This window comes from Vicugna pacos, unplaced genomic scaffold (genome assembly GCF_048564905.1).
Source record: "Vicugna pacos unplaced genomic scaffold, VicPac4 scaffold_15, whole genome shotgun sequence".
Taxonomy (NCBI): domain Eukaryota; kingdom Metazoa; phylum Chordata; class Mammalia; order Artiodactyla; family Camelidae; genus Vicugna; species Vicugna pacos.
The window spans coordinates 4,090,970-4,101,589 of record NW_027328736.1 but is presented as its reverse complement, the minus strand read 5'-3'; positions in this window follow the sequence as shown (position 1 = coordinate 4,101,589).

The following is a 10,620-nucleotide window of genomic DNA, read 5'->3' as shown; positions in this document are numbered from 1 at the left end:
ATATAAAACACGGAATGCAGAATATACTACGTACAATATAGAATGAAGAACTAAAAATATAGAATAGAGAATAGAGAATATAGAACCCAGAATTTAGAACATGGAATGCAAAGTACAGAATTTAGACTATAGAATACAGAATAATGAATGTAGAATTTAGAATATAGAATACAGAACACAGAATATAGAATATAGAATACGGAATGCAGAATATAGAATGTAGAATATTGAATGAAGAACACAGAATAGAGAATATAAAATAGAGAATATAGAACCCAGAATTTAGAACATGGAATGCAGAACACAGAATTTGGAATATAGAATACAGAATACTGAATATAGAATTTAGAATATAGAATACAGAACACAGAATATAGAATATAGAATACGGAATTCAGAATATAGAATGTAGAAATTTGAACGAAGGACACAAAATATAGAATAGATAATAGATAATATAGAATCCAGAGTTTAGAACGTGGAATGCAGAACACACAATTTAGAAAATAGAATACAGAATACTGAATAAAGAATTTAAAATATAGAATGTTGAACACAGTATATAGAATATAGAATACGGAATACAGAATTTAGAATACAGAATATAGAATGTAGAACACAGAATATAGAATATGGTAAACAGAAAACAGAACACAGAACTTAGAAAATGGATGCAGAACACAGAATTTAGAATATAGAATACTGTATACTGAATATAGAATATAGAACATAGAATGCAGAACACAGAATTAAGAATATATAATACAGAATACTGAGTATAGAATTTAGAACATTGAATGCAGAACACAGAATTTAGAATATAGAATGCAGAATACTGAATATAGAATTTAGAATATAGAATATAGGACACAGAATAAAGAATATAGAATACAGAATATAGAACCCAGAATTTATAACATGGAATTCAGTACACAGAATTTAGATTATAGAATACATAACACTGTATATAGGATATAGAATATAGAGTGTAGATCACAGAATATAGAATATATATTAGGGAATATAAAATATAGAATACAGAATATAGAATGTAGAACAAAGAATATAGAATATGGAAAACAGAATACAGAACCCGAAATAAGAACATGGAATGCAGAACACAGAATTTAGAATATAGAATACATAATACTGAATATAGAATTAAGAATATAGAATGTAGAACACAGAATTTGAATATAGAATACATAATGCTGTATATAGAATTTAGAATAGAGTATGTAGAACACAGAATATAGAATATAGAATAGAGTATATAGAATCCAGAATTTAGAACATGGATTGCAGAACACAGAATTTACAATATACAATACATAATGCTGAATATAGAATTTAGAATATAGTATGTAGAACACAGAATATAGAATATAGAATAAAGAATACTGAATATAGAATTTAGAATATAGAATGTAGAACACAGAATATAGAATGTAGAATACAGATTATAGAATCCAGAATTAAGAACATGCTATGCAGAACACAGAATTAAGAATATAGATTACATAATACTGAATATAGAATTTAGAATATAGAATGTAGAACACAGAATATATAATATAAAATACACAAAGTTGAATATAGTATTTAGAATATAGAATGTAGAACACAGGATATAGAAAATAGAATATAGATTATAGAACCCAGAATTAAGAACATGGAATGCAGAACACAGAATATAGAATATAGCATACGGAATACTGAATACAGAATTTAGAATATAGAATGTAGAACACAGAATATAGAATATAGAATACGAAATGCAGATATAGAATACAGAATATAGAATGTAGAAAACAGATTATAGAATATGGAAAAAGAATACTGAAAACAGAATTTAGAACATGGAATGCAGAACACAGTATTTAGAATATAGAATACAGAATAGTGCATATAGAATTTAGAATGTGGAATGCAGATCACATTTTTTAGAATATAGAATACAGAATACTGAATATAGAATTTAGAACATGGAATGCAGAACACATTATTTAGAATATAGAATACACAATACTGAATATAGAATTTAGAATATAGTGTGAGGAACAGAGAATATAGAATATAGAATAAAGAATACTGAACCCATATATCAGAACATGGAATGCAGGACACAGAATTTACAATATAGAATACAGAATACTGAAGATAGAATTTAGAATATAAAATGTAGAACATAGTATAAAAAATATAGAATACGGAATGCAGAATATAGAATGTAGAATATAAAATGAAGAACACAAACTATAAAATATAGAATAGAATATATAGAACACAGAATTTAGAACATTGAATTGCAGAACACTGAATTTAGAATATAGTATACAGAATACTTAATAAACAATCTAAAAATTGAATGTAGAACACAGAATATAGAATATAAAATACATAATACTGAATATATAATTTAGAATATAGAATGCAAAAACAGAATAAAAAATACAGCTTAAAGAATATTGAAGCCAGATTTTGGAACATGGAAAGCAGAACTCACAATTTCGAATATAGAATACAGAATACTGAATATACAATTCAGAATATAGAATGTAGAACACAGAATATAGAATATAGAATAAAAAATACTGAATATAGAATAAAGAATATAGAATGTAGAACACAGAATATAGAATATAGAATAAAGAATACTGAATATAGAATTTAGAATATAGAATCTAGAACACAGAATATAGAATGTAGAATACAGATTATACAATCCAGAATTAAGAACATGCTATGCAGAACTCAGAATTAAGAATATAGACTTCATAATACTGAATATAGAATTTAGAATATAGAATGCAGAACACAGAATTTATAATATTGTGTACAGAAATCTGAATATAGTATTTAGAATATAGAATGTAGAAGACAGAATATAGAATATAGATTATAGAACCCAGAATTAAGAATATGGAATGCAAAACACAGAATTTAATATAGCATACGGAATACTGAATATAGAATTTAGAATACAGAATGTAGAACACAGAATATAGAATATAGTATACGGAATGCAAAATATAGTATGTAGAATCTAGAATGAAAAACACACAATTTAGAATATAGAATAGAGAATGTAGAACCCAGAATTTAGAACATGGAAGGCAGCACACAGAATTTAGAATATAGAATACAGAATACTGAATATAGAATTTAGAATATAGAATGTAGAACACAGAATATATAATATATAATAAAGAATACTGAATATAAATTTTAGAATATAGAATGTATAACACACAATATAGAATGTAGAATACAGAATATAGAATACAGAATAAAGAACATGCTATGCAGAACACAGAATTTAGAATATAGATTACATAATACTGAATATAGAATTTAGAACATAGAATGTAGAACACAGAATATATAATATAAATTACACAAATTTGAATATAGTATTTAGAAAATAGAATATAGAACACAGGATATAGAATATAGAATATAGATTATAGAACCCAGTATTTAGAACATGGAATGCAGAAGACAGTAATTACAATATATAATACAGTATACTGATCATAGAACTTAGAACATAGAATGCAGAACACAGAATTTAGAATATGAAATACAGAATACTGAATATAGAATGGAGAACATGGGGTGCAGAACACAGAATTTAGAATATGGAATACAGAATACTGAATAGAGAATTTAGAATATAGAAAATAGAACACAGAATATAGAATATAGAATAGAGAATTTAGAACATGGGATGCAGAACACAGAATTTAGAATATAGAATACAGAATACTGAATATAGAATTTAGAATATAGAAAGTAGAACACATAATATATAATGTAGAATACGGAATGCAGAATATAGAATACAGAATATAGAATTCAGAACACAGAATATAAAATATGGAAAACAGAATATAGAAACCAGAATTTAGAACATGGAAAGCAGAACACATAATTTAGAATATAGTATAGAGATTACTGAAAATAGAATTTAGAATGTAGAATGTAGAACACAGAATTTAGAATATAGAATACAGAATACTGATTAAATAACTTAGAATATAGAATGTAGAACACAGAATATAGAATATAGAATACAGAATGCAAAATATAGATTGTACACTATAGAATGAAGTACGCAAAATATAGAATATAGAATAGAGTATATAGAAGCCAGAATTCAGAACATGGAATGCAGAACACAGAATTTCGAATATAAATACAAAATACTGAATATAGGAATTTGAATATAGAATGCAGAATACAGGATATATAATAGAGTATAGAGAACCCAAAATTTAAAACATGGAATACAGAAACAGAGTTTAGAATATAGAATACAGAATACTGAATATTGAATTTAGAATATAGAATGTAGAACACAGAATATAGTATATAGAATACGGAATGCAGAATATAGAATGTAGAATATAGAATGAAGAATACAAAATATAGAATATAGAATAGGGAACATAAAACACAGAATTCAGAAAATGGAATGCAGAACATAGAATTTAGAATATAGAATAGAGAATACTGAATATACAATTTAGAATATAGTATAGAGATTACTTAATATAGAATATAGAATACAGAATATAGAACACAGAATTTAGAATATAGAATTCCGAATACTGAATAAATAAATTAGAATATAGAATGTAGAACACAGAATATAGAAAAAAGAATACGGAATGCAAAATATAGATTGTAGAATATAGAATGAAGTACGCAAATTATAGAATATAGAATAGAGAATATTGAAGCCAGAATTTAGAACATGGAATGCAGAACACAGAATTTGGAAAATAAATACGGAATACTGAATGTAGGATTTTGAATATAGAATGCAGAAGACAGGATATATAATAGAGTATACAGAAGCCAGAATTTAAAACATGGAATCCAGAACACAGAATTTAGAATATAGTATACAGAATACTGAATATAGTATTTAGAATATAGAATGAAGAACACAGAATAAAGAATATAGAATACGGAAAGCAGAATATAGAATGTAGAATATAGGATGAAGAATACAAAATATAGAATACAGAATAGAGAATATACAACACAGAATTTAGAACATTGGATGCAGAACATAGAATTTAGAATATAGAATACAGAATACTGAATATACAATTTAGAATATAGAATGTAGAACACAGAATATAAAATATAGAATAAAGAATACTGAATATAGAAATTAGAATATAGAATGTAGAACACAGAATATAGAATGTAGAATAAAGATTAAAGAATCCAGAATAAAGAACATGCTATGCAGAACACAGAAATTAGAATATAGATTACATAATACGGAATATGGAATTTAGAATATAGAATGTATAACACAGAATATATAATATAAAATACACAAAGATGAATATAGTATTTAGAATATAGAATGTAGAACACAGGATATAGAATATAGAATATAGATTATAGAACCCAGAATTTAGAACATGGAATGCAGAACACAGAATATAGAATACAGCATACGGAATACTGAATATAGAATTTAGAATATAGTATGTAGAACACAGAATATAGAATGTAGAATTCGAAATGCAGATATATAATACAGAATATAGAATGTAGAAAACAGATTATAGAATATGGAAAAAGAATACTGAAAACAGAATTTAGAAGATGGAATGCAGAACACAGTATTTAGAATATAGAATACAGAATAGTGCATATAGAATTTAGAATGTGGAATGCGGAACACAGATATTAGAATATAGAATACAGAATACTGAATATAGAATTTAGAACATGGAATGCAGAACACATTATTTAGAATATAGAATACAGAATACTGAATATAGAATTATAATATAGTGTGAGGAACACACAATATAGAATATAAAATAAAGAATATTAAACCCATAATTCAGAACATGGAATGCAGAACACAGAATTTACAATATAGAATACAGAATACTGAAGTTAAAATTTAGAATATAGAATGTAGAACATAGTATAAAGAATATAGAATACGGAATGCAGAATATAGAATGTAGAATATAAAATGAAGAACACAATATATAAAATATAGAATAGAGTATATAGAACCGAGAATTTAGAAAATTGAAATGCAGAACACTGAATTTAGAATATAGTGTACAGAATACTTAATAAACAATTAAAAAATTGAATGTAGAACACAGAATATAGAATATAGTATACGGAATGCATTATATAATATGTAGAATCAAGAATGAAAAACACACAATTTAGAGTACAGAATAGAGAATGTAGAACCCAGAATTTAGAACATGGAATGCAGCACACAGAATTTAGAATATAGAATACAGAATACTGAATATAGTATTTAGAATATAGAATGTAGAACACAGAATATAGATTGTAGAATACAGAATATAGAATCCAGAATTAAGAACATGCTATGCAGAACACAGAATTAAGAATATAGATTACATAATACTGAATATAGAATTTAGAATATAGAATGCAGAACACAGAATTTATATTATTTTATACAGAAATCTAAATATAGTATTTATAATATAGAATGTAGAACACAGAATATAGAATATAGAATATAGGACCCAGAATTTAGAACATGGAATGCATAACACAGAATATAATATAGCATACGAAATAGTGAATATAGAATTTAGAATATAGAAAGAAGAACACAGAATATAGAATATAGTATACGGAATGCAAAAAAAATATGTAGAATCAAGAATGAAAAACACACAATTTAGAATATAGAATAGAGAATGTAGAACCCAGAATTTAGAACATGGAATGCAGCACACAGAATTTAGAATATAGAATACAGAATACTGTATATAGAATTTAGAATATAGAATGTAGAACACAGAATAAAGAATATAGAATACGGAATGCAGAATATAGAATGTAGAATATAGAATGAAGAATACAAAATATAGACTATACAATAGACAATATACAACACAGAATTTAGAACATGGAATGCGGAACATAGAATTTAGAATATACAATACAGAATACTGAATATACAATTTAGAATATAGAATGTAGAACACAGAATTGAGAATATACAATAAAGAATACTGAATATAGAGTTTAGAATATAGAATGTAGAACACAAAATATAGAATGTTGAATACAGAATATAGAATCCAGAATAAAGAACATGCTATGCATAACACAGAATTTGGAATAAAGATTACAAAATACTGAATATAGAATTTAGAATCTAGAATGTAGAACACAGAATTTATAATATAGAATACAGAAAGTTGAATATAGTATTTAGAATATGGAATGTAGAACACAGAATATAGAATATAGATTATACATTATTGAACCCAGAATTTAGAAGAAGGAATGCAGAACACAGAATTTAGAATATAGCATACGGAATACTGAATATAGAATTTAGAATATAGTATGTAGAACACAGAATATAGAATATAGAATACGAAATGCAGATATAGAATACTGAATATAGAATGTAGTAAACAGATTATAGAATATGGAAAAAGAATACTGAAAACAGAATTTTGAACAAGGAATGCAGAACACAGTATTTAGAATATAGAATACAGAATAGTGCATATAGAATTTAGAATGTGGAATGCGGAACACAGATATTAGAATATAGAATACAGAATACTGAATATAGAATTTAGAACATGGAATGCAGAACACATTATTTAGAATATAGAATACAGAATACTGAATATAGAATTATAATATAGTGTGAGGAACACACAATATAGAATATAGAATAAAGAATATTGAACCCATACTTCAGAACATGGAATGCAGAACACAGAATTTACAATATAGAATACAGAACACTGAAGTTAAAATTTAGAATATAGAATGTAGAACATAGTATAAAGAATATAGAATACGGAATGCAGAATATAGAATGTAGAATATAAAATGGAGAACACAATATATAAAATATAGAATAGAGTATATAGAACCGAGAATTTAGAAAATTGAAATGCAGAACACTGAATTTAGAATATAGTATACAGAATACTTAATAAACAATTAAACAATTGAATGTAGAACACAGAATATAGAATATAAGATACGGAATGCAAAATATAATATGTAGAATCTAGAATGAAAAACACACAAATTAGAATACAGAATAGAGAATGTAGAACCCAGAATTTAGAACATGGAATGCAGCACACAGAATTTAGAATATAGAATACAGAATACTGAATATAGAATTTAGAATATAGTGTGAGGAACACAGAATATAGAATATAGAATAAAGAATATTGAAACCATAATTCAGAACTTGGAATTCAGAACACATAATTTACAATATAGAATACAGAACACTGAAGATAGAATTTAGAATATAGAATGTAGAACATAGTATAAAGAATATAGAATACGGAATGCAGAATATAGTATGTAGAATATAAAATGAAGAACGCAAAATATAAAATATAGAATAGAGTATATAGAACCCAGAATTTAGAACATTGAATTGCAGAACACTGAATTTAGAATATAGTACACAGAAAACTTAATAAACAATTAAAAAATTGAATGTAGAACACAGAATATAGAATATAATATACATAATACTGCATATATAATTTAGAATATAGAATGCAGAAAACAGAATAAAAAATATAGCTTAAATAATATTGAAGCCAGATTTTGGAACATTGAAAGCAGAATTCACAATTTCGAATATAGAATACAGAATACTGAATATACAAATTAGAATATAGAAAGTAGAACACAGAATATAGAATATAGAATAAACAATACTGAATATAGAATTTCTAATATAGAATGTAGAACACAGAATATAGAATGTAGAATACAGATTATAGAATCCAGAATTAAGAACATGCTATGCAGAACACAGAATTAAGAATATAGATTACATAATACTGAATATAGAATTTAGAATATAGAATGCAGAACACAGAATTTATAATATTGTATACAGAAATCTGAATACAGTATTTAGAATATAGAATGTAGAACACTGAATATAGAATATAGATTATAGAACCCAGAATTTAGAACATAGAATGCATAACACAGAATATAATATATCATACGGAATACTGAAGATAGAATTTAGAATATAGAATGTAGAACATAGTATAAAGAATATAGAATATGGAATGCAGAATATAGTATGTAGAATATAAAATGAAGAACACAAAATATAAAATATAGAATAGAGTATATAGAACCCAGAATTTAGAACATTGAATTGCAGAACACTGAATTAAGAATATAATATACAGAATACTTAATAAACAATTAAACAATTGAATGTAGAACACAGAATATACAATATAAGATACATAATACTGAATATATAATTTAGAATATAGAATGCAGAAAACAGAATAAAAAATATAGCTTAAAGAATATTGAAGCCAGATTTTGGAACATGGAAAGCAGAACCCACAATTTCGAATATAGAATACAGAATACTGAATATACAATTTAGAATATAGAATGTAGAACACAGAATATAGAATAAAGAATACTGAAAATAGAATTTAGAATATAGAATGTAGAACACAGAATATAGAATGTAGAATACAGATTATAGAATCCAGAATTAAGAACATGCTATGCAGAACACAGAATTAAGAATATGGATTACATAATACTGAATATAGAATTTAGAATATAGAATGCAGAACACAGAATTTATAATATTGTATACAGAAATCTGAATATAGTATTTAGAATATAGAATGTAGAACACAGAATATAGAATATAGATTATACAACCCAGAATTTAGAACATGGAACGCATAAGACAGAATATAATATAGCATATGTAATACTGAATATAGAATTTAGAATATAGAATGTAGAACACAGAATATAGAATATAGTATACGGAATGCAAAATATAGTATGTAGAATCTAGAATGAAATACACACAATTTAATATATAGAATAGAGAATGTAGAACCAAGAATTTAGAACATGGAATGCAGCACACAGAATTTAGAATATAGAATACAGAATACTGAATATAGAATTTAGAATATAGAATATAGAACACAGAATATAGATTGTAGAATACAGAATAAAGAATCCAGAATAAAGAACATGCTATGCGGAACACAGAATTTAGAATATAGATTACATAATACTGAATATAAAATTTAGAATATAGAATGTAGAATACAGAATTTATAATATAGAATACAGAAAGCTGAATATAGTATTTAGAATATTGAATGTAGAACACAGAATATAGAATATAGAAAAGAGAATATAAAATACAGAATTTAGAACATGGAATGCAGAACAGAATTTAGAATTTAGAATACAGAATACTGAATATAGCATTTGGAATAAAGAATGTAGAACACAGAATAAAGAGTACAGAATACGGAATGCAGAATATAGAATACAGAATATAGTATATAGAACACAGAATAAAGAATATGGAAACAGAATACAGAACCCAGAATTTTGATCATGGAATGCAGAACACAGAATTTAGAATATAGAGTACCGAATACAGAATATAGAATTTAGAAAATAGATGTAGAATACAGAATATAGAATATAAATACGGAATGCAGAATATAGAATCTAGAATATAGAATTAAGAACACAAAATATAGAATATATAAAAGAGAATTTAGAACATAGAAT